Source organism: Balaenoptera musculus, chromosome 20, assembly GCF_009873245.2.
Source record: "Balaenoptera musculus isolate JJ_BM4_2016_0621 chromosome 20, mBalMus1.pri.v3, whole genome shotgun sequence".
NCBI lineage: Eukaryota > Metazoa > Chordata > Mammalia > Artiodactyla > Balaenopteridae > Balaenoptera > Balaenoptera musculus.
Genome location: NC_045804.1, coordinates 40806931 through 40833240, shown reverse-complemented (window position 1 = coordinate 40833240; position 26310 = coordinate 40806931). Strand labels below are relative to the sequence as shown.

The window sequence follows — 26310 nt, the reverse complement described above, 5'->3', positions numbered from 1 at the left end:
ATCAGGGAAAGGCCAATCAAAACCACAATGCAATATCACCTCGCACCTGTTAGACTGGCTGTTATCAAAAAGATAAGAAATAACAAATGTTGGTGAGGATGTGGAGAAAAGGGAACTCTTGTGCACTGTTCGTGGGCATGTGAATTGGGGCTGCCCCTATGGAAGACAGTATGGAGGGTCCTCAAAAGCATTAAAAATAGAACTACCCTATGATCCAGCAATTCCACTTCTGCATATTTACCTGAAGAAAACGAAAATACTAACTTGAAAAGATATCTGCACCCCCATGTTCACTGCATCATTATTTATAATAGCAAACATATGGAAGCAACCTAAGTGTCCATTGAGGGATGAATGGATAAAAAACTGTGGTATACATATATATATGTATACACACACACACACACATATATATACCATGATATATGTAATGGAATACTATTTAGCCATAAAAAGAATGAAATCTTGCTATATTTGACAACATGGATGGACCTCAAAGGCATTAAGTCTTTGTCTGCTTAGAGAATGGCAGTGGGTGTCAGACGTGATTCATGGTTCAGCAGAAATGAGTCAGTGATCTGGGGAAATGGGACAAGACCAGATGATAAAGAAGGATCCATCTTTAATGCATTAAGGACAGCTTGCCAGACCTGCTAATTTGGCTAGCTACCAACCCTGGGAATGAAGACGCTGAAGAGACACATTTTTCAGATTTAACTGGCCTTTTAAGTGGTATATCACCATTCTGCTCTGAGGTTATTATTTTGTCTAAAATATGGTGTGGCTAAATATTATGACTCATTGTTTCAGCACATTAACAACTCTTAAACATAATTTGAATGTGTTATTCTGACTCACCAGTAATAATGCTCATTAAAAGAACGATTACTCAGAGCCTTTCTTTAACCCTGACTCAGCCTTTCCAGTGTTCCTGTCCCACCTCTTATTACTCCCTCTCCTAATACCTTGTTTGTTTACTTCACAGAACCTACATATCACTTATAATTATATGTTTACTTAGAGGTTTATTTGTTTAATATCTCTCTCCCCTACTGGACAATAAACAGCGCAGAGCAGAGATTAAAAACAAAAAAACAAAAAACTCGTTGTCTGAAATGAGCCAGACAAAGAAAGACAAATACCATATGATCTCTCTTACATGTGGAATCTAGAAAACCAAAAACTACACAAACAGACTCACAGATACAGAGACCAGATTGGCAGTTTCCAGAGGCAGGGCATGAGGGGTGGGAGAAATGGATGAAGGGAGTCAGAAGGTAAAAAGAAAAAATAAAATTAGAAAGTTCACAACAACAGAAACTTTAAAAGCCCCTAGCAACGAAAACAGATATACCCAAATACATGGACCGAACAAATCCTTCATGTTATTTTATATACCTTTCTGACAAGTTTGCTTAGCTGGTTTCCTAACCCATAATAAATTAAAGAAAGAAGAGCTAGAGCTAAACTTGGCACTGGTGACACTCAGATGGCTGTCCGATATTTCACTGTAGGTCATTCCCTAGCAAAATCCCCACCCCCTCCATGCCGCCACCCTGCATTTCATAGCTTTGATTCATTAACTCCAACGGCTGGAATTGCAGGTAACACTCAGAGTTGCATTTTAAGCAGGTAAAGATGACTGCTTTAAAAGCGGCCCCTCTAAAAAGGTTAATATTATAAATGCATCTTAAATGCCTAATACATAATCAAAAGCCACAAATATGGAAATGTCAGCAGCGTTAAGAGTCAGAGAGCAAGAAAAAACAGCTCACGTTTGCTTTGCTCTCTGCTGTATTTTATGAGGTTCTAGGCTTCTACGTCAGGCTGCCAATTGGGCTGGAGAAATGCCTTCAGCTCCCCTTGTGACCAGTGGGCCATGTCTGTGCGCTGGAGTGGGCCAGAAGGGAGAAGACCGCCCCCGCCTCAGGGCCTGGAAAAGACCCCCCTCTTCACCTGCCAGACTATTGGTTTCCTTCCATGCAAAATAGGGATGATGGTAATTATTCTTGCCCTGTTCACCTTACCTAGAAAGCTCAGAAAGTTCTTAACTATGAGCCCCACCGTAGATGTTGGGCACTGATATTTTTTCCAGCACCTAGGTCCATGCTTGGCACATAACTAGCGCTCAATAAATGCTCATTGAATGAATATTTCTTCTCTTTCACTTTTTTTTTCTTCCCAAGGTCTATAGGACTTCGAAGTTGGCTTTCATTAATTTAGACAGATGCTAAAATTTAAGTATGACCTACCCCGGGTATACTTGTGTTTTCTGGTACACAATGTCAGAGAGAAACTTTTCTAAGATTTGAAGGAATAAATGTCTAATAGTGGAATTTCAAGTATATCAATAGTCCAGGAAGGGAGTCATTCCTGATCCTCAAATTAGACTGCAGAGGGGGCTCCTGCCTCACCAAACTAGCTCTGAATAACGACTCTGTGTGTGTGTGTGTGTGTGTGCACGCACACCTGTGTGTGAATGAAAATGTGTACGTGTGTGTGTCTGGGTAAGTCAGGACCAGAACACGGGTGAAGCATATGTGATGCCCAAGGACCATCTTTAAGGAGGAGCTCATTCTCAGGTGCTGACCCTGCACTTGCACGACCCCAGGAGTGAATGCCACCTTAAATATTGTGTCTGGAGGTGCCTCACAAGCCTTACCCTAGTCCCAGCCTTGGGATACTCATACCTGTGTAGGGGCGGGGCATTGTTTAAAATGAAGTTTACAAGGAAGGGCAAATAACCTTGTCCTTAAGAGCCTTCCAAACCAAGGATAGATTTCCTTAAATTGGGGGGAATCAAATGTTAATGTCCATCAGAATCATCTGGGGAGAGCTGGTTAAACTTCTAGATTCCCAGGACTTACCCCTAAGTTTCAGGGCTGGGGATCTGGAATCTGCCTGTGTAATATGCAGGCTCACTCCCCATTTCAGGTAACTCTGATGGGGGTTATCCAGGACCACCCAATGAGAAACTCATAATTAGGGTGACCATCCAAGCCAGGTCACTTTTGAGAGTGAAAGGAGTTTGTGATCATTTAAATCAGAGGGTGGCAAGTTATGCCTGTTCTTGTAAACAAAGTTTCATTGGAACACAGCCACACCCGTCTGTTTGTGTATTCTCTATGGTTGCTTTTCAACTGTAACGGCAGAGTTGATTAGTTGCAAGAGACAGCACAGCCTGCAAAGCAAAACAGCTTTACTATCTGGTTCTTTACAGAAACAGTTTGCCAACCGCTTGATTGGATTATTGTTCAGCCAAAATTTAACCCCCCCCCCCCCCTTCTTCCTCCTCTGGGCACAGTGTGCTTTTCCGTGCCATTGATGCTGGTGTAGCCACGTCTCTTACCTTGGGCGATGAGATGTCAGGGGACATGCCATGGGCTTGCCTTGTGGGGCTGGCTCTCTTATCAGCCTCTCATTTCAATGAGAAGAGCATGTCCTGGCTAGCTTGCTGGCCCAAGGAGAGTGAAAGACACGGGGAGCAGATGCAGACCTCACTCACCTAGCAGACCCCACCCAAGATCAACAAAGCCCAGTCTATCCACAGACGTAGGAGCAAGCATAACGGATTGTTGTTTTAAGCCACTGAATTTTGGTTTGTCAAGCAGCATTATTATGGTAATAACCGATCGATACAGAGGCACTATTAATTACTCCACGTTTACAGGCATAATCTGGGTATGGTTACCTTAACCATTATAGTTTAATCATCCTCCTTTCATTTAGAAGGAAGCTGAGGCCCAGAGGGGTTAAGATTTGACCAAGTAAATTGTGGACAATGCCTGGATCGCTCATTGCACTACATCATTCAAAATCAGACTGTAGATACACAGCTGAGCAGCCTCTAAAGAGAGATACTTAGCAGTCCTTGGGATAAACTGGAGTGGACTCAGGGGGAGGTGGGGTTAGGTTGGGGGTTTGCCCTGACTGCTGCTGATGGCCTTTGGCTAGGGGCCTGCCTCAGACCGACATCTTTTGAGATGAATGCCCACCCTTCCCCCTGAACAAATAAATAGCAAGAAAAATCAACCAAAGGGAAGTAGCAGCAAGGATAATTACTTAGCAGTCACATATTTTGATTCAAATGCAATGTTGCTTAGCGGAAGAAAACGGGCTATGGATAAACAGAGATCAGTTCATGCCACCGTCAAGTGGCAGGTGACATTAGCAGAAGATGGCTTTAAATCCTTCTGAGAGCCTCAACAATTCCAGTCCCATGCACAGCAGGACAAGCGACCTCCCCTGGGGGTTCCCTGGGCAGCAGTTAGCAAGGCGGAAGGGAACACCTATGAAATCCTTACGCTGGTGGTAGGGATTTAGACTGCAAACTGGCTTTTTGTGGAGAGGCACGTGCATGTGTGAGTGTGTTTATGGACACTTTTGTGCAAGTCTATCTGTGTGTTTGTGTTTTTTAAGTGTATGGTTCTTGTGTGTTTGCTTATGTGTGTCTGTGTGTGTTCACATGTACACACGTTTGTGTGTATGACTGTGTGTGTGTGCGCATTCCCTGTTATCTGACATTGTTAGGGTCTCTCTGCTTGCCTGCTGCCCTTCGCATCGCCTGACCAGTCCTGGGGGAATCAGATGACCACCCCACTCTCCATTGACTACTCAATCCCTCATTAGGGCCGTAAGTGATCATTAACTCTCAAGTCAGCCTTTCTACCCGGGAAAGTCACAGCTCTGAATTGGGAGCTTGCAGGACAGGGAGAAGGTTCTCCTTGATGCAGCTCCAACCAGTCATTTCTGCTGCTCTGAGGGAGGGCAGAGTTTCTGGGCAAAGCTCCCCTTCCTGCACCTCCTATTAATTCCAGTCTGAGTCTGCCTCGATGACTTATATGTTATTCCGTCCTCCCGTTCCTGGGGACCAGCACAGAGCTGGGTGGGCTGGACAGGATGATGCACTGGAGAAAGACTGGATGGGCCTGAGATGCTACTCAGAGGACCAGAGGTTCATATATGAACAGGGACATATGCAAATTATAGCCAAATAGGTGAGCTGAGCTCAGCATCCAAAAGTAGCTTCCAGCAGCAGGTCTGAGGGGTAAGAGGGAGGCTAAGACTGGCCATGGGCAAGGAGTGAGCAATTCCAATCAGGGCAGGAAAGAGGGCAAGGCACGTAAAACAAAAGGCTGTGAACAACTCAGAGAGACCACAGCTCCGATGAGTCCAGTCAAATGACCCAGAACGAGGAGGGCCTGCTAACATGTTCAGAATTGACCAGGATGACCATAAAGGCCCCCTCCTCCAGGAAGCTTTCCCTAACAAAGCCCACTTATTCTTCAACCACTCATAGAACCCCTACTCCCCTGCTCCTAATCCTCTCCAACCCACTTCTATGATTCTTAATAGATTCCACCGGCTACTCCAAGAATTTGTTCAACTTCCCTGGACATTTTATCAAATCCAAACATTAGGTACCTGTGGTCCAAGCTGTTCCCTTGATACTTGTCATTGACTGCCTCACCACATGACTGATGTTTGCATGTGTCCAAATCCCATCTCTCCAGGCAGACTGGAAGCTCCCCTGGCACAGGACAGTGTCTGCTGAGTCTTAGCCTTCCTACCATACTGTGCGATCATGTGTACTCAAGCCATCTCTTCTGACTGGTGGTTTGACGTGGCTGTCAGTATCTTAAAGCCCATTGTACCTGAGAGACATTGAGCCTTAGTGGTATTTTCTGCCTCTGCATTCACCAGTCTCAAAATTCTGTGCCCACCTCCACCCAGGGCCCACAGGCTCAGACCCGCCTAGTTCTTGAACCAACTCAGGCCCCTCTCCTCATTACCATCAGCTCCACTGTCCCCAGATGTGCTCATACAGATGTGATCAGACCTCTTCTCCGTGTAAAAGTCATGGATGTGAAACAGAGCAGGACCCTATCCTATGGTCCTTTCCCCCCATGTCCTCCACCTGCCTTTTGGCTGTAAAAACTTTAGCTAAGGAATAAGTTTAATCAGAGAAGTGAGAAAATGCAGAAGCAAAGGAAAGCACTCAAACAGGACCAAAGAATAATAGTTTAGTCATTAAGCAAAGTCCAGGACACTTAGTTCCTCCTCAAGGGCTATAGATAATATTCTGAGCCGTATCCTGTGAGCTGCCTTATAGATACTGAAACCTCCACCAGGTGGAAGAAGTTAACTACATGATGACCAGACTGTAGCCATGACATAAGCTGCCACAATTCCAAGAACCGACCTCAAAGAAATGGGAACGAACTGACCCTGGAACTGAAGATCAACTGTACTTAAAACAATCAAGATGAAGCTGATCAGACCACCGCACGACCAATTTCAAGATGACTGTCAGAGCTGACTGTGCTGTTTCTGCGTGTAGCCCCCTCCCTCCACCTATACACCGCTTTAAAAGCTCTTGCCCACTGATTGTCAGGGGCGAGTCAGCCTTTGGACAACTGCCCTCTCCCCTCGTTGCTGGCCTCTGAAATAAAGCAAACTTTCCTTTCCACCAAACTTGCCTCTTGAGTATTGGTTTCTGAGCTGCTAGCAGCCAGATCTGACTTTCAGTAACAGATGGACCCTTACAGAGTCCCCTGAAGAGTCACTGTGCCTTTGCCCTCACTTTCCTGCCTATGTCCGGACTGCTCTTTACTCTTCTGTTTTGCAAATGTTCATCATTCTTCAAGACTTGGATTCGCCATCACCTCCTCTGTGAAGCCTTCCCTGATTTCTCCAGGCTCGGTCTTGACCTCCAGCCTCTGTCTTCCATGGGACCTTATTCATGCGTCACGATAAGCACTTAGCACGCTGTGGGGCCAAAATCGGCTTAGATGTCCAACTTCCCCACCAGACAATTAGTTCTTCTAGGGCAGGGGCCATGTCTCAGTCATCTTTGTAACTTCCTTATCCCCTATCTTCCAGCACCACATACATATGGATTCTCAGTAAAACGCAGTAAAACTCCCTGGACCAGTTTCTGGAGAAGGAGGAAGGCCCCTGAAGCAGGTGGAGCAGGGTGGACAGAGGAGCAGATGCGGGAGGGATGTCCAGTGTCAGACAATGTGGACCATTCCTGCAGTAGCACCAGGCAATGCAGGCCAGCAGCTGGCACTCGCTGTTATCTGGCATGAAGGTGGCACCAGGAGGGTCTGGAGCAGATAGTAGATTCCTGGGACATAACTGTTGGAGGCATCTGCTAGTGGGAAAGAGCGTGGCCAGAAGAACTGGATTAGAATCTGAATCTGACCACTTACCACTGCATGACCCTGAGCCAAGGGTTTAATATCTGGGGGCCTCAGTTTCTTTTCTACTGAGGATAGGAATCCCTGTCTCATAGGGTTGGGATGAGGGTTAAATGAAATAGTTATGTCCAAACAGAAGTCATAGGGCTTCCTTGACTGTATTAGATCTGTGCAGTCTCTCCTCCCACCTAACCCTGTTCACACATTTCTTATGTCATTAATCTACTACCTCCAGGAATTTATTTACTTATGTCTATTTGGTGAGTACACTGGACACTCTCTGAGGACAGAGACCAGGTCTCAGCCCTGTATTCTTGGTCCCTGCACATATGGGTGCCAACGTACACTTGAACGAATGAATGAATGAATAAATGAATATAAATTGTTAGTTGGGGAAGTCACGCCACTATATATGTAGCAAAACTTTATTTCTTTTGGGCTGAGGATAGCAGCTTGAATGAGCAAATCACAGGATGATTCTAAAGCAAAACAAAAGTTTAAATAAAAGAACTTTCCAGTTTATAAACCACCAGAACTCCTGACTACCAAAGTGTTTCCAGATAGAGGTCTTGCCAGGGAGGCTGTCGTGTATAGATAAGGCTCATTTGTAATTACTAAGTGTCCATTTGCATTCCAATGAAGTAAGGTGTTCAAGTTCTTAAAAACAATCTATTCTCTGGAGAAGCCTAAACATTACCCTCGTCATCTTGGAGATTAGCAAGTTTTTTTCTTGGTGACATTTTTTGTGCATTCCTTCAACAAATATTTATTGACCTCTTATCCTGTGCCAGGTACTATTCTAGGCATTGAGAACACAGCAGTGAATAAGGCAAGTGCCCTGTTCTTACATATATTATGACAGTGAGGGGAGATGGTCAATAAATAAACAAATTAAAAAAAATAGGAATGGTGGAGCAGAGATTGAAAACAGTGTGGTGTGCTCATGAGCTATTGGGTGGTTAGGCCAGGGGGAGAGGCAATTCCAAACAGAAAGAAGAGCTGGTACAAAGGCACTGAGGTAGAAAAGAGATTGGCATAGTTGAGTAGTGGACAAGGGGGAAGAGTGACACAAATGAAGTTGGAAAGTGAAAGCTGAACCATGTAGGGTGTTGGAATCCTTGGGGGGGAAAATGTAGATTCTGTTCCAAGTGCAATAGGTGGGTTGAAGCAGGGGAATGATGTGACTTGTTACATGTCTTTACATAAACCTCTCTGGCTCCTGCATGGAGAACAGATTTGAGGGACCCAGAATGGAAGCTAGAAGCTAGTTAAGAGGTGATTCCAGTGGTGTGATGAGAAATAGGGATGGCTTGGAGGAAGGTATTAACAACAGAGGTAGAAACATGGTGACTTGTATGTACATTTCCCAATGTATTTTGGAAGTAGAATCAATAGCCTTTGTTAATGGATTGTCAGGGGTTGGGGAGAGCAGTGAGTCAGAGGAATAAAGGGGAGCTCCAAGATTTTTGGCTTCCGATAGGGTGAATAGAGTGGTATTTTCTGAGACGGGAAAGAATCGAGGGAAATAATTTGGGATTTTCTCTGTGGGTAAATGTGTGTATGCATATACGTGAACATATGTGCACGTATGCTTCAGTGGTCAGGGCAGGAGTGTTTTGGGATCAAGGGTTTTGCTCTGGCCACGCTAAGTTTGAGGTGCCTGCTAGACATCCACGTGGAGATGTTGGGCAGACCATTGGATATTTGCAACTTGAACTCAGAGAAGTGGATTAAAGCTGGAAATTCAGATCTGGAAGTTATTTGCATATAGATTGCCAAGGGAAAGGAGTGTAGAAAGAGGCCCCAGACAGAGCCTGGAGACACTCCAAGATTTAGAGCTTCAGCAAAGGAGGAGGAGCTTGTAAAGGAGACCCAGGGGTGGCCCTGAATGTGCGAGTAAAACCTGAACTCGAGCTGTCACCAAAGCCAAGAGAAGAGCAGGCTCCAGGAGGGAGGGAAGGATGGATAGTGTTGACTTCAGCAGCGTGAGGACAGATAAGTGACTGTGGCTGGGGTAGCCAGTGGCCTTGGCAGGAGGTCTGGTTAGTGTCTGTGCGGCAGTGGGGCTGCACATGTGACTACGGTGGGTTAAGAAAACAATGTGAGGTGGCACCGTGGGCAGCTCTAGACACCCCTTTTTTTTTCTTTAATTTTTTATTTATTATTTATTATTATTATTATTTTTATTTTTGGCTGTGTTGGGTCTTCGCTTCTGCGTGAGGGCTTTCTCCAGTTGCGGCGAGCGGGGGCCACTCCCCATCGCGGTGCGCGGGCCTCTCACCATCGCAGCCTCTCCTGTTGCGGAGCACAGGCTCCAGACGCGCAGGCTCAGTAATTGTGGCTCACGGGCCCAGTCGCTCCGCGGCATGTGGGATCTTCCCAGACCAGGGCTCGAACCCGTGTCCCCTGCATTGGCAGGCGGCTTCTCAACCACTGCGCCACCAGGGAAGCCCCCATAGACACCCCTTTTTAAAGGAAGTTTTGCTGTGAAGGGGGACAGAAAAGTGGAGCAGTGGGTAAAGGGTAAAGGGCCAAATGGGATGTGTGTGCTGCAGGTAGAAGATTTGGGAACAGGTTTGTATATGGAGGGAAATGATGCTAGAGGAAGGGAGAAATGGTTGGAGGAAGGGAGAAATGGTTGGTGCAAGGGAGGTGGAGGTGAATTGCAGATGCAAGCGGATGGGGAGGGAGAGATGAATGGGATCCAGAGCACAGAAGGAGGGGTGGCCTTCGAAAGGGGCGGGGACACTTCATCCATAGAAACAAGAGGAGAAACAGAGAAGCTGGGTTCAGAGGAGCGTCTTTTCAGTATGGAAATCTGAGCGAGTGTCTATCTAGTGGATTCTAATTGCTTTCAAGCATGAGATAAGGATCGTGGCTATTGTGTGTGAGTGTGTGCGTGAGTATTTTGGGGGGAAAGCGTGTAGGAGTTTTGAGTAGAGGGTAGAAGGTGTGAAACAGTCATTTAGAAGAATAGGCAAGTGAATTTACTCGGAGAGTGCAGTAGGATTGCCAGGCAACGCTGAGTACCAGTTTGAGATTTCTGGCCGAGAATTGAAAGTTGGCCCGGTTATCCCATGAACGTGTGTTTTGCGCTGGCAACTTGGAGCAGGTGGAGAGTCAGATTCAATCATGCTCAGGACTTGCCCTGTGAGGTAAGAAGAGGCAGAGGTGGCAAAGGAATGAAAGGCGTTTGGTAGAGAGTGATTATAATGACAAAGCATGAGATCAAAGAAAGAAAGGCCGGGAGGGTCTTGAGGACCTGTGAAATGATTGGGGGTGAGGAGTGGTAGGGGTCATCCATCTAGAAGCCTCGAGGAGGTCACAGAATTGCTGGAGCCTGAGCGCTGGTGTGGCTGAGCTGGGAGGATAAGTGGTTGTCATCAGAGGAAATACTTAAAGCTAAGGTTTCTCAAAGGTGCTACGGTTGTTGGCGATGGTAATGTCAAGGTTACGACCGTGGAGCTGGGTAGCTGAGGCAGCGTGGGTGAAAAACGGGTCATTGGAAGAAATGACGACAAGAAACTTAAGAGGCCAAGGTGCTGGACGACCCATCCATGTGGATTCTGAACTGAACTCACCGTGTATGGTGATAGAAGAGTTAGGGAGGACACAGAGAGACAGGTGAGTGGGGTTTGAGTGAGCTGTGGGCAACGGGGAGGTCTGGATGGTGGCAAAGGCTGTGCTGACCTCCAAGGTACTGTGTGTGTGTGTGTGTGTGTGTGTGTGTGTGTGTGTGAAGTGAGGAACATACATGATTAGGAGGCAGCACTTGGGGTTAATGAAGAGGAGAGCTACTGTACTTTCAGACCTTAAATGTAGGTTGAGGTGCAGGTGAAAGTGTTGAAATGGACAAGAATTAGGACAAGAAGGTGAAGAGGGTCTTCAGAGAAGGTTTGTAGTTGTCAGGATGTCTCCTGTCCATAGACCGTGAGTTCCAGGGGCCACAACACGAGGGTGGGGAGGGCTCGGAAATCCAGTGAGATTAGGGTCTGTGCAGAGCAGGGAGGGGATGAGGTCCTGTGATGACAGATGATGAGGTCCTATAAGGGGCTTGGGCTTTTAATGGGGACCAAGCTGAATAGGGGGTGGGCCTGACGGGATCAGCCTGATGGTCTGTTGAGAGAAGGTGGGTTGCAGCTGGACCCGCTTGCCCTGAGGTTGCATGGTGATGGTCAAGGGTTTGAGTGGTGCCTCGTGCAAGAATGAATTAGATCTAGAGCAGGGATGTCGTGTGTTCCTGGGCCAGACAATTGAGGTCAACAAGAGAAGCCGGCTGGGCCAGAACTGGAGGGATCCACATCAGTGCTTCTCAGTCTCCCATATGCAAACAAAGCACCTGGTGATGCTGTTAAAATGCAGATTCTGGGACTTCCCTGGTAGTCCAATAGTTAGGACTCTGCACTTCCACTGCAAGCAGGGGGCACGGGTTCAATCCCTGGTCGGAGAACTAAATCCCACATGGTGCTTGGCACGGCCAAAAAAAAAGAGGGGGCTTCCCTGGTGGCGCAGTGGTTGAGAATCCGCCTGCCAATGCAGGGGACATGGGTTCGAGCCCTGGTCTGGGAAGATCCCACATGCCGCGGAGCAACTGGGCCCGTGAGCCACAACCACTGAGCCTGCGCGTCTGGAGCCTGTGCTCCGCAACAAGAGAGGCCGCGATAGTGAGAGGCCCGCGCACCGCGATGAAGAGTGGCCCCCGCTCGCCGCAACTAGAGAAAGCCCTCGCACAGAAACGAAGACCCAGCACAGACATAAATAAATAAATAAATTAAAAAAAAAAAAAAGCAGATTCTGATTGAGGAGGTCTGGGGCGGGGCCTGAGGTTCTGCACGTCTAACAAGCTCCCAGGTGATGTTCACGCTTCTGGTCCACGGACCACACTTTGAGTAGTGAGGACTGGGGGTCCATGGTCTGCTAAAGGGAGCAGCTGCTTCTCATCTGTACTTACTGTTGTCCTCTAAGAAGGATGGCTCACTATTGTCTTCTCTTCTCATTTTTAAAAAGAAGCCATAAATAGGAATTTTTATGTAAAATCATTAAAAATATTGGTAAATAATTTTTAAAAATTTGTAAAACACTGGGTGGGGGGCAAACAAAACACGTGTATGGGTTGAATTCCACTTAAAGCACATGGATGTGTGATTTCTGATGGAGAGGAATTGGGACGGGCGGGGGTGGGGCTGGGTTTAAGGGAGCGCTGGCCCGGGCGTCAACTCTTCCGAGTCACAGAATTGCCTCTGCCTCTTGCACTTGAGGTGACCATTTATATGACATCCGAAAGTTAAAAAACAGTTTTCCAGGCAACTGGCTGACATTTGCCCCTGCCAGGCTGCATTCACTGTCACCTCTACAAAAAAGTTGACCTTTCTGCTTCCCTGATATAGAATGCCCTCCACCTGCCCTGCCCCCCACCTCCCAATCTATCCCAATGGCTTTCAAAGTGGCTTAGGTGATGGAGCGCCTGGAAATCTCAGTTTTCTTTGTGAAACGCCAAGAAATATTGACATATTTAATTCTATCATTCGGACCAAGAACGATTTTTCTAGCAGGATATATGGCCATAGTATACGTACGCAGGTCTCTGCAACTCAAAAGAAGAATAATCACACATAAAATATTTTGAATAAGACACATTCCTGGTTTCCCATTAGCATTTATTTCCACGTGTTCATTCTGTGTGTCACCTACAGCCCTCACTAGCAGGCAAGCAGGCACCCAAAGTTTAAGAAGAGTTTATGTTTTTAAAAAACCCGTAACATAGAGGAAATTCTGTCCATTAAGCTAATGTGTTCTGGGAATTGGAACTTCTATTATTCTATTTTAGTGGTGAAAACCTACCATTGAGCTTGTGGAATGCTAGTGTTCCAAGTAGGAGGGGGCTGGAAATTTGCCCAAATCCCATCCATTCTTCGAAGTCTAGGTGAAGACCCACCTTCTCGATTGAGTCTTCTTGGGTTCTGCCCGCTTCTCTTTGTCACCCTCATTGCTGAGGTGCTATGTCCAAAACACACATTGAATTCCTAGTTATATACTATCTTAAATGAGCGTCTTGTGTAGCTGTCCTGGTGCCCGGCCATAAGCTCGTGCAGGCTGGGACTGCGTCTTGCACCTCTGCTGAGCCAGCAAGGAGCAGCCTCATGAAATCCTTAATTGCTAACTTCTCTCTGCATCTCAGGACCTCAGCAGCTCCTAACCTCCCATGAGCCACAGAAATGCTACGAACCTGATGATGCTGTATAGCTTCTCTCTGCAAAAAACAATGCTCATCCACGTGAGGTTTTACCACGACATCGGGGGATTCTTCAAACCCCCTAAATCTCCCTTGTTGATCGTACTATAAGGATTCTACTTCCCTGGTAGTGTTGAAACTGCACATAGCTTTGGTGTGAGAAAGCTCTAGATTCAAATCTTGGTCCCATTGCTTATTAACCATAGGACTTGACGAGGCACTTGACTTCTTTAAGCCTCAATATCTGTATCAGGAAAATGAGATTAATACTAAGACCCCTATCATAGGGTTAGCATGCGGGGTTCAATTATTTTTTTGTCCCCCTCCTCCCCTCTCCTTTCTGCCTGCACACCCCTCCCCATTTCCAAGGGCTCACTGGCTATTGGAGACTGGCTGGGTGTTTGGACAACATGACCTGTGCCACTGAAAATGTTCCAATGCCCATCTCTACCCAGGCTGCCATACTAAGCCATTCAGTCAACATTAATTCCCAGGTTGAGGTGTTTCCGCACAGGTCTAATGATTTCCCATCCTCTCCTCATCAGTCTTGTCCGCGTTTACACGGCCTCCCAAGGTACAGAGCTCACTTTTCTCCATGGGATCCTCCCTCCAAGTAAATGCCTACCTCTTAGTAGTGTTCTCACACATGCTTAAGACTCATTTCCCCCACCTCCAAGCTGTTCTCGTGATTACAAAATGTTTGATTGTGGAGCTCATCGAAATGCATTCATAATGCAACTGTGTTTCTCGAAGTAAATTTCCACAGGAAATCAATATCTTGGGAGTGCTGGTACCCTGGGTTTATGATCGTTGGGCATTTTGGAGACTTTCTGGAGGATTTCTTTATCCTTGCGCCCAGAGCAGGGTGGGAGGGGACCCTAGGGGTGGCATGGGGTGCTGGGGAGGATGATGAGTGAGGAGATGGAGCACCTGGGGTCTGGACCTGCAATTCACACAGGTGACTGTGTGACCAGGAGCAAGTGTGCTGACAGGGGGTTCTTAAAACCATCTTCTTCCTCTAGCAGTGTCCTTCTGATGCCTCCCCCTCAGTCTCCTGTACTGTCCTCTCCTCTAGGCTTTTTCTTGTGCCCTCATCTCTTCTCTTTCCACTCCCTGGGTTAGCTCCCCCACTCCCATGTCTCCCACGGCCACCCCTCCGAGAATGGACCCTTAATCTCTACCTGCAGCTGAAACTCTCAGCTTTATCCATCTGCATCTCTAACTTGACCTCCAAGAGGACATCTCGCAGGTTCCTCAAAATAGGGATACTCAGAACTGAAGGCACAACCTCCCACGCAACCCACGTTCTCCTAGGTTGCCCATCACAGTTACTAGTCCCCACCGTCTCCTCGGGACCAAGAAGCCAGAAATCCTGGAAATGTCAGATCAGCCCCCTCTATCACCGTCTATCCAACCCGTGCTGGACCAGAGCGTGAGATGCCTTGGTATCTGTCCACTGTGCTCCATGGGCACCGCCCTTCTTACTGCCTGCCTGGACTCTGGCAGTGCACTCTAATCGCCTCTACCCACTGCAGCTAGCTTTCCCCGGCTCCCACTCACTAGTAGTAAAACCCTGGACGATTAATGAGACTCTCCCTGCTCCTGTAAGATGAGAAGATTTAGAGAAGATGATCTTATTAAGGCCCTATCAGTCTTAGTTCAATTATTGTCTTCCATTGCTCAAAACCCTGCAACAGAGCCTTGCCTCTGGGTACTTTCCTCTTCTCCAAATCACCCTTCTAACGATTTCCAGAGGGAACTTTCCATGACTGGAGGAAGTCCTGTGATGCCCTCCAGGACCGATTCCTGCCTGCTGCCCTCTCTGGCCTCAGCACCTCCCCACGTGCTTCCAGTTATAGGTACACCTCAATGTTCAGCGCGCCCTCACACTCGCCAGGCGTTCTCAGGCTTCCATGCTGCCTATTTTCTCTTCCAGCTGCTGAAATTTCTCTCCCCGCTCTCTCGCCTCCTCTTCTCCCCTCCTGAACCTTATCTTTTCTTTCCTGGGGTCTGTCTGGTGAACTCAGCCTTATTACTCAAGGTCCCCACCAAGCCTTGCTCTTCACCCTAGAGATGCGCCAACAGCATTCACACATCTTCCCCCATTTACACATCTGCTTCCCCACTTACACATGTGCATTCCATTTACACATCTGCCTCCCCACTGGATTCCGAACTCCTTAAAGGCCCAAATATTGCATTCCCAGAGCCTAGTATGATGATGGCAAACAAAACACTGACTTGATAATTGTATTGTGATTGAATGGCTCCTCAAGTTCATGAAATAACGTCCAATCTCCTTATTTTGGCATTTAAGACTCTTTCCATTCCAGACTCATCCACTGTTAGCTGTTTGCCTTAAAGCACCTTAAGTCAGCTGTGCCATTCACCCTTTCATCATCATTCCCTGAACACACCCAGCACCACAGTGGGACCTTCCGCTCCCCAACCTCTACACCCTCTCCTGTCTATACCTTATCTGTTGTTTGCGGCCCGGTGAAATGTCACTTCTTCCTTTTCATTATTCCTAAGCCAGGAGTGACCTCCTCTTCCCAGGAGTTCCACTTTTATGGTTCTTAGCATTTGGGGACTTGTAATAAAGTGATGAGGTCAATTTAATTCATCTGTTAATTACTTGTTCTTCAGGACACTCTGAGCATGTCCAGGGTCTCCATCAAAGTTATACTTATAGTGTATATACCAAGGGTGTGTTCAAGACCCTCCCAATGATTGTCCATGAGCATCTTTAAATTCATTCATCTCCATACCTCCATGCCCACATCAGTTCCCTAGTGGAGACCACCCCATCTCTTCCCTGGACCATGGCAATAGCCTCTTAACTGGTATCCTTATTGCCATGGCAGCCTGGGTAAACTTTTAACTGTGCAGACCTGATGAAGTAACCCCTGCTTAAAATTCTTCCCACTGTTCTTGGGAGAAAGGCCCGAATCCTCAACAGGATCTGTCCCACCTGCCTGCCCCTCCAGCTCCATCCCCATCAGTCCCCCCCCCTTGCTCTCTGCTCTCTAGCAGTGGTGCCCTTCTAAGTGCTCGGGATTCCTTCCCACTCAATGGCTGGACCCAGGCTATTCCTTTGCAGGGAATTCTCTTCAATTTTTTCCCGGTGGGCTTGATGGACCCCCTACCCATCTTTCAGATCTCCACTCAACCATCACTCCTTCTCCTCCTGACTCCGAGCACTATGTCAGCTCCCCTGATTATACACTTAGCATTTATCACAGTTTGTCAACCTCCTAGGATGATTATTTGGGGCAAAGCCATGTCTTTTTATTCACCACTGTCCTCTCTCCCCCGCCCCCTCCCCACACATGTGCACCCAGCTTAGTGTCCTGCAGAGTAAGTGCTTGGGATCCATCTGTTATATAGATGCCGGTATGTCTGTGTTGCCCATAACAGACTGGGGAAGGGGCTGCCTCTTATTCTTCTTGGTTGGGAGCAGAAAATATGCTGTATATGTGCCCACGTGTGTATGCGTGAGGATGTGTATATCCAGAGTTTCAATTGGTGGCAGGTAAAACAAAAAGCATCAAAGCCCGTGTACACACATTTGAGAAGCAGAACTGGAGGGGCAGTCTGGGCTCAGAGCCCATCTGAGCAGAAAACAGAGTAAGCTCGTGCCTAGGGCTCCATTTCACGCTGTCCCGAGAAACTTCCTGGGACAGGATTCGTTACTGGGCATGGGTCGAGCTTCTTCCTCCCAGGATGTGCCTTGCATTTCTTACCTGCACAGATTTTAAGATTGTAAATTATTTGAATGTTGGGACTGTGTTGTATCTATCTCGGATTCCTCTGCTCCCATAACAACTCTGGACAAATAGAAGTTTCATAAGTGTTTGCTGAGTTGATGAATTGAGCCCGATCACAGCCTGAGCTCTGGTAAGATTCATTCATTCATTCATTCAATCAGTCATTCATTCAACATTTACTGCACACCTACTGTTCATTTATTCATTCAGCACTTACTGTACACCTACTGATTACCAGGCATGAGGCTACAATTGTGAACAAGGCAGACGCGTTTCCTGGGTGCTCAGATCTTACAGTGTAGAGGGACTTGGCATGGTGCAATCAGCGCTGGGCTAGGTGTGGTGGTTAGGGCAGTCTTCCTGGAGGAGGTGACTTCTAAGCTGAGACCTGACGGACAAGTAGGAGTCAACCAGGAGTGGGGAGTAAGTGCAATGAGTATTTCAGACAGCACAGGTAAAGGTTCAGAGAATTCCAGGTCACTGACTGATTCACCACGACAGGAGGGAAGGGCGGGGCTTGGAGGTGACTGATGAAGCTGGAACCTGCGTGAGCACCAGCCTGCTGATAGGAGGTGCTGAGCCGAGCACTTTCATAAATTCATTTTTATTGCATCTTCAGGACAGCCCTATGAGGCAAGGATCATCCTTCCATTTTTTTCAGAAAAGGCTCAAGAAAATTTAGCAGCTCAAGAAAGTTTGTCCAGCTGGTCAGCAGCCAGGTCAGACTTCAGATACTTGGTCCAGGTCTTTCCCATCCCTGTACCACCTCTAGATTCCGAGGCTGTGGAGGAGGGAAGGCACCCATGCTGGGCAGATATGGGGACAAGAAACGCCAGGGCATCCCTGATAATGTGGCCATGGTCTGCATTCCTAGGCTCCTGGCTGGTCTCCACCGTAATTAGGATCTGCTGTGTGCTGCTAAGCTGGGGTGGGAGGGCAGCTCAAAAGGCCACCTCTGCAGACACTGCTTTTGGCTAGAGAGTGCGCTTACCTCTTGTCTTAACAGTATTCAAACCCATAGCTCTCAGAGCCAGCACCTGGCTGCACAATTTGGAAGAAGCGCCACAGGCATGAAGGCCTCATTATGTAATTAGGTCTTTGGAAAATGAGCTATTCTTCAGCCACTGCAATCAGAGGGCTTGATGCAGTCCGGGCTCCGAAGGGACGCCGGCGGTGTGTGTCTCTGTGGCTCATTGCTGCTGTTGCATGACGCCTGTCACGGAGCAAGAGTCTCCAGGGGGGTCTCAGCCTCTGTGCCAAGGAAAGAGGGCTTTCTTTTCCTTTACCTTCCAGGAGGGAACAGTGTGGGGTTAGGGAGAGTCTGGAGCAGTGGTTCTAAATCTGAGCGCGCATGAGGATCACTGGGAGGGCTCGTGAAAACACTCATTGCAGGGCCCACCCCCAGGGTTTCATTGGTTGTGGGTGGGGCCTGAGAACTCGCATTTCTAACAAGTTCCCAGGTGATGCGGTAGCTGCGAATCTGGGGACTGGCCCGGGAGGACCACTGTCTAGAGTGAAGAGAGGCACCCCATCCCCAGCCTCCTTGGGAAGACCCCCTACCGGTCCCCACAATCAGAGCGGGGCTCCTCACACCCCACATGCGCACAGGGTCACTGTGAGCTTCACGCTTTAGTGAGGGAGCGGGGACAGGAGTGGTTATTCTGATTTTTGAGATTAGGAGGCTGAGGCCCAAGTTCCCATGATTTGGAAATAGCTGAGCAGGGTCTGAAGCCGAAGTCTTCTGTTGCCCAAGGCTTCAATTTGCACGGGTAGACCTTCAGCAGTTAGTTATTTCCTTTAGCTCAGGGGAGGGGGCAATGCCAGCCAGGTATCAAAATCCATGTTCTCTTCTTCCTGGGCCTCCAGCTGGACCACCTCTCCTACCTTCCTTCTAGTTGGCTAAGGCCATTCACCAACTTCTCTCCAGCGAGATGGAATGGGAGTGATGTACACCGCTTCCAGGCCTGCCCCCTGTAAACCTCCCACATGCTCTGCTCCTAATGTTTATTCTGCCCCCTACTTATGGCTGTCAACCTCCAGGGTGACTTTGGAACTCATGAGAACCCGGGGCCCTGAATATATGTGTGGAGGAGAGTCACGCATGAGTCGAATAACTATCCAGAACTCTACGTAATAAACTTCTATTGTATTAAGCCATTAAAATTTGGGGGTCCATTTGTTTTGGCTGCCTAACCTGCCTTAATTAACATGATTGATTTTCTCATAGTACGATCTTAGGACTGCTTGCACCACAATCACTGGCTTTCTAAAAATGCAGGTTTCTATCCATCTCTACTAAAATGGATTCCTGGGCTGCAGAGTCTGGCAATCGGAAGTAAGTCAGAAAGAGAAAAACAAATACCGTATGCTAACATATATATATATATATATATATATATATATATATATATATATATATATATATATATATATATGGAATTAAAAAAAAAAAAGGTTCTGAAGAACCTAGGGGCAGGACAGGAATAAAGACACAGACATAGAGAATGGACTTGAGGACATGGGGAGGGGGAAGGGTAAGCTGGGATGAAATGAGAGAGTGGCATGGACATATATACACTACCAAATGTAAAATAGATAGCTAGTGGGAAGCAGCCGCATAGCACAGGGAGATCAGCTCGGTGCTTTGTGTCCACCTAGAGGGGTGGGATAGGGAGGGTGGGAGGGAGATGCGAGAGGGAGGGGATATAGGGATGTATGTATACGTATAGCTGATTCACTTTGTTATACAACAGAAACTAACACCCCATTGTAAAGCAATTTTACTCCAATAAAGATGTTAAAAAAAAAAAAGTATCCCAGGTAGTTCTTATGCACACTAAACCTTGACAATTGTATTCTAGATCTGGGGTTGGCAAACTATGGCCTACAGCCAAATGTGGCCTGCCACCTGCTTTTATACAGCCCGTGAGCTAAGAATGGGGTTTACAGAAGAAGAATAATGGAATAATATTTTGCAATGTGTGAAAAGTTTTATTGGAACACAGCCATGTCCATCTGTTTACATTCTGTCTTTGGCTGCTTTTGTGCTCCAAGGGCAGCTTGAGTAGTTGCAGCAGAGACCATATGGCGCACAGGGTCTAAAATATTTATTATCTGAACTTTTACAGGAAAAGTTTGCTGACCCCTTGTTCTAGATCCTAAAACTCTACTTTAGAAGTTGAATGGTAACGTGTACGTAGTCATCATGAGCTATGAACTTAGAGTCCCCTGGGGCATGAACAAATGAGAACAAATATTATCATGCACTCATTCATTTATTAATTCTTTCTTTTGGTAAACATTTGTTGGATGTTCTTGAAGTGCTGGGTATTGAGATCTGAAAGAGAACGTGATGGGTGAATAATACATAAGCTTGGCAATTATGTTTTATTTCCGTGACAGTGAAGCTCATTATTAAATGAAAGGCTAAATATTAACTAGTCTCTAATTACTGTATAACAATGTTACATATTATTGCTCAGGGACTTTTGTAGAAGCCATTAACAGAAAAGGTTCATACTTGGAGATAAGTGCACTTACTGAAGATCATTCATTTTACAGGAATAGGAAACAATGAATACTGAACAGGAAGCAACTGCCGTCAGAGTCAGAGAACTCCGTATTTTCTTTTCCAAAACAGAACAATGTGAACCAGTAGGAGAGGCAAAAGTGTCTTGAGGGAAAACACCTAACAGCAGCAGTGGAAGAAGAAGAAAGTCTGGAACGCCTAGAAGCCACATTGGGAAGAGAGATGTGATCAGGGTATATTTGACCAGCACTGCCCTTGCCACCTGGCAAGCTCAACAGCAAGAGGGGAACAGGTGGGCCAGCCAGAGAGGATTGAATAGAATTCACTCGATGCCAAGGGCAGGGAAGGGAGCAAAGCTAACTCCAATCTGATTCGAACTGAAATTAATGTCTGAGGAGTCTGGGATTGGAGTGTACGTAAGTTGGGAGGGGTTTTAGGTAGTACCGATTCTTTGTATCAGGTAGGGTTCAGATTTTAGGTCAAGGAGGTACATCCAGGTTGATGAAAAGAGTTCCTGAATCAGGATCCCATTTTAGAAGTCAGATGAAAACAAAGCATCAGTGTCATACCAGCACCACTTACCTAGTCTATTTTTCAAGGCCAAGCCCTAGTTCTGGTGGAGGTAGCTAAAAGTCAAGGGCAGAACCAGGGCAGAAGTTCAGACAAGCAGTAGAGACCAAGTAGGGAGGCTCAGGGCTCAAGAGAGCCTAGAACTTGACTCTCACTCATGCACCAAACACTGCTCCCCTGCAGTCTGAGGTATAGCCGCCATCTGACAAAAGTTCTAGCCAAAAGGATGTAAGAGAAATCATTGCGGGAACTTGTAGAAAATCTCCTTAAAGAGAGCTAACTTAAGGGGGTAGGACAACTTTTTGCCTTCCTTTCATTTTTACTGTCTCCCAGAGTACAGATGTGATGGGAGATGCTGCAGCAGCCACCTTGGGCCATGAAGTGACTTTGAGAATAGAACAGTCCTGGATAGTGTTGCTAAAAAATAGGAATCTGGGTCTTTAAAAACCCTGGAGCAACCACACCAGACTTCAGACTGTCTATCTCAATTTCTTTTATGTTAGATAAAAATAACGTTTTCTCTTGCTTAAGCCAGTTATTTGGGTTTTCCATTATATGATGCCAAACTTACTCCTAACGGACACTTCCCTCCCACACAGGAGCATTTCCCAATGTGTGGTTTATGTGTCACAGATAGTACACAAGACACTTTTAGAAAGTATTAACTCAGACAAGCATGGGTCTATGATTATGTATTTATTTTAATATATACTAGAGAAGATGGAGCCCATACTTCAGATTTGTGATTTCATGGATAAGACTCAGGTTGGTATTTACATTTAAAAAGTAAGTCAATTTAAATTAAATGGCTGAACAAATACTAGAACAACCAGCCTGAAGGAACGGCAGCAATCATGTAGGTAGAATTTGAATAACTGAATGTTTGCAAGCAGTGCCATGGGGAATGGTGCTAAAACTGGACATGTGTCGTTTGGGCAAGACGGTGCTCACCTGGCCCACAGCAGATGCTCAATAAATGTATGTGGGATGAATGACAACGTACACCACTGTCTCCCTGGATGAGCTCCGGCTTTTCCCAGCACACCCTTTGCCTCTTGTGTAGCCCACCCTTCCACCCCCCAGATAAAAGACCCTAAGCTCTTTCCTTGTCTGCTTTTCCCAATCTTCTAACATGTAATTTCTTTTTTCAAAGCACAAGGAGGTACTCCGCTCTTAGGGCTTGTATTTTTCAGGTTTTATTAAATGGAGATTTTAGCCTCGGCCATTCTACAATTCTGCGTTGATCTCTTTCTTTAACCGGCTCACTGGTTGGGCCCCATTTCGTGTGGTTGAAATAAAAGGAAACTGCCTCCCATATAGAAGATATATTGTTGCTTGTTGCTCTTGTGCATAAATATATTTATCACCTGTGGCCAGACGGAAGCCTGAGCAGAACGTGTCTCCTGGGGAAGGGAGGAAAGAGGAATTCCTCCGCTTTCAACCAACTCAGCTCAGCTCGCCCCTCTCACTATAGACACCTCCCTTAGTCCCCACACTGCCTGAAGCCCAACAAAAGAACAGCAGCAACGCCCTGGGTGTGCAGACCACCTTAAGGGTTTCAGAGTACTTTCCGATCTCTCACCCGAGTCTGCTTGCCCAAGGACACCTGGGATGCTTGTTTGTCCTCAGCCCCGCAGGCTTAGGAGGGATGGCTATGGTCTCGTGCTCACTAGCTGTTGCAAAAATCTGGAAAAGGCTGGGAGGCACGTATAGATAAGGAGGCTTCAGTCCGGAAAGGAGGATAAATGGAATCTGCAAGGAGAGATACGGACTATCTACACTGAGATGAACCACGGCGTTATGAGAATTGGGCTGAGAGAGCAAATGGAAAGCCCCTATGGGAGGTGGAGCGGGGGATGGTGGCGAGAGAGAGAGAGAGAGAGAGAGAGAGAGAGAGAGAGAGAGGAATGGTGTAAAGCACAACCCAAAGGTCTTGGGTGGGAAAGCTGAGATCACTGAGAACCAGCTGGAGCAGGGTGAGGACAGGGACTTGTACAGGGTGGACCTGATGGTGACCCGTGGGGAAGTCATAAGCAACTAGCTTTCTGCATCTGTAACCTCAGGTCAGTTCCGTTGGCACACAGAGGTGGGAGACATTAACAACAAGAGCTTCAGAAGTCTGGTTTTCAGTTGTTGGAATCTGTCAGTAGGACCTATGCTGGTGGTAACTGCCCTATTTGTAATAATACCCAGCATCGTCTCTGAGCCTCATGGCAACCACTGTGCAGGCGGGTCCAGGGTGATGCTCCCATTTTACAGGTGAAGTAACTGAGGTTCAAAGAGTCTCACCCAAGGGTGTACTGTTGATGAGTAGCAGAATCTAGTCCAGATGCCAAGTCTCCAGTCCCCAGATCCGGGGCCCTTTCCATCACCCCAGTGTCCCTGCAATCTGTGACTTGCAAAATAAGGTGTCTGGAACAGTTTCTGGACCATAGAAGGTGCTTGAAGGTATATGCTGATAAGCTGATTGAGTTATGACCTTGCTAAAGTGATTATATTCCTTCCCTCCTCACTCCTGGCCCCTCAGCTTTCCTCTGTGTGGCTGGCATCTCCAGAGGGTCTACGTCTATTTGAGTCGTCTCCTTGACCTTCACTTGGCTCTATGGTCTCTCCAATTACTTCTCCTCTTCCTCTTCCAGACAAATCTCATGAAGAGCAGGGTTTGGGGGTTGGCTGTAGATCTCTTATGTGTTATATTCCACAGGGTAGAACTAGTTGGGAGTGGTGAACACTTATCTTTTCTTCCACTCTTTTTTCCCACACATAGGCTGAGTGCCAGGCTCTGTGGAAGAAGCACTAGGAAATAGGAACAGCTACTTTGGAGGACAAGCCTAGTAGATTCTCGACCTTGTATGGGCTCTGGATGCCTTGGAGAAACTGATGAAGAATCTACCTCTCTCCTCTCAAAATGCACATCTTCCCATTCAATCAAAGTTTTGCATGAAATTATAAGGATTCTTGAATCCTCCGTAGTCTACCTGTAAATGCTCCAGTGGTCCAGGGACCTGTAGTTAAAGATGTTGGTGATGGGAGCTATGGATGAGCAAATAGGCTATGACATGTCATGTGATCAGGTGGAGAGGAAAACAAGGCAGGAGCTGGAAGGGTGTCTAGATGATGCCAGCTGGACACCAGAGGGACAGGGCTATGGGGCAAGCTTAGGGTGATGTGGGAGAATACGGCCTGGAGGAGGAAGGCCAGGGGTCAAATCAGGTCAAGCATGAAACTGAGTACGACCCTGTGGGGCTCCTGGGCATGGAAATCTTTCTGTCCCCCATTTCTTGTTTGTAGGGAATAGACCCCAGCTTTCATGACCTTCCCTGAGTTCCAAAGGGCAGATTTGAACAGTTGCTGATCAGGGAAGGGAGGGGATGCAGAGACAAGGGAGGGGCAGCCAAGAAACAATAGTGCAGCCTTGGGGCAGGATCCTGGTTCCACCTCAAGGGATACACATCTTTGAGCTCTTTGCAGAACTAAACTCCCACTCCCCCATAATGGAAGATGTTAGCATTCTTCATTCTGGAGAAGATCACAGTTTGATAACATCAAGAAGCTCATTAAGGGACCACCTGAGGCCAGATGAAAGGAACCAGAGAAGCTCATTAGGAGGAGACCACAGGAGACCAGATTAAAGGAGCCCTGCACACACCTTGATCCTTATCAGTAACCCCGCCCTTGAACCATTGCTATAAAACTCCTCACCAAATCCTCCTAGGTTGAGACACACAGTTTTGAGGGCATTAGCCTGCTGTGTCCCCCCCTTTGCCTCGCAAAGCAATAATGCTATTCTTTTCTATTTCACCCAAAACCTTGTCTCCGAGATTCAATTCAGCACTGGTGCACACAGGCCGAGTTTTGGGCATCAAGCATAGACCTTGCAGGTAAGAAAGCACTTGGTCTTGGGAGTGTAGTTCTTCCCTCTGAAATGGCAATGCTAACATTCCTCTTGGGGTTGTTGGAAGGCTGAAGAGATGACAGATGGGAGGGCCCTAGCCCATGTCTGTCTCCACTGGACCTTTGCGCTCCTCTGGGACGGGGACCTTGCCTGTTACCACTGCATCCCTAGCATCCATTGTGCCTGACACAGAACAGGCTCCCCTTAAATGCATTTGAATAACAGTCACCAGAGTTGGCACTGTCTGAGTATCTACTGAATAAATTAAGGAAGGTAGGGAGGGAGGTGGTGGAGGGAGGAAGTGGCTTGATATTCTCCCAAGGGGGTGATATATCAGTGTTGGAATTGCCTACCTTACCTAAATAGATGTCTTCCTAAAACCGTATCAGTGTGTAAATTGAAGTCTGACAAGAAAAATCCTATTCCCCTAATGACTTTGATAATTTCAGAGATGCTTTGCTTCCATTTCCTCTTGATTTAAAATGGGCAGTTGCCTAACGTATTGGTCCCTAAAGCATTTTTCCCTATAAAGGAAGGAATCCTCAGAAAATCAGCTCTTAAATGCACCAATAATGATGGCGAGGGAAAAAAAAGATCACTGGTAAACCTTTGCATTTCAAGAGACTCTGTCATTTCCCAAGCGGAGATCCTTCAGATATCTCAAGGGACTCACCCATAGAGCCTCAGGCAGGGGGAGGGGCAGAAGAGAGCCTACATCCAGGCTCCTGAATTGTAATGCTCATTTTACAGTTAAGGAAAGCACAGCCTAAAAAGATGAAGTGACCTGCCCAAGGTCACACGCAAGTTCATTGTGGAGTCAAAGGCAGTGACCTTTCCATTGGCTGCCATAAATAAGTGCTCAAGGAAAAAAATGGGGTAACTTATAACGTACAAAATCCTCCTCTCTGCTCCCCGTCCCTTTCCAAGCTGTGCTGTGAGGCAGTGTTTGCAGACGAAGGATGGCAGCAGCTGGACACACTTGGGTCAAAAATCCCAGCCCTGCATTCCAAGCTGTGAGGCCTTTTCCACGAACCACCCATGCCCGTGTGTGTCACCCCACCCGCCCCCGCCCTGGGTCTGTCTGGTCTCCACTTGTAGGTCAGTTGGGCCCTGCT

The 26310-nt window shown here is 47.0% G+C and overlaps 1 protein-coding gene and 1 long non-coding RNA gene across 2 annotated transcripts in view; one reads left to right on the top strand and one right to left on the bottom strand.

Moving 5' to 3' along the window:
* Positions 1-26310, bottom strand: part of ASIC2 (acid sensing ion channel subunit 2) — a 1026910-nt gene that overhangs the window by 293254 nt on the left and 707346 nt on the right. The gene's annotated exons all lie outside the window — the stretch shown is intronic.
* On the top strand, positions 1593-24886 carry LOC118886142. Its single transcript, XR_005017667.1, has 4 exons — positions 1593-1604; positions 4039-4042; positions 18655-18661; positions 24809-24886. It is a non-coding gene; the product is annotated as an uncharacterized LOC118886142 (long non-coding RNA).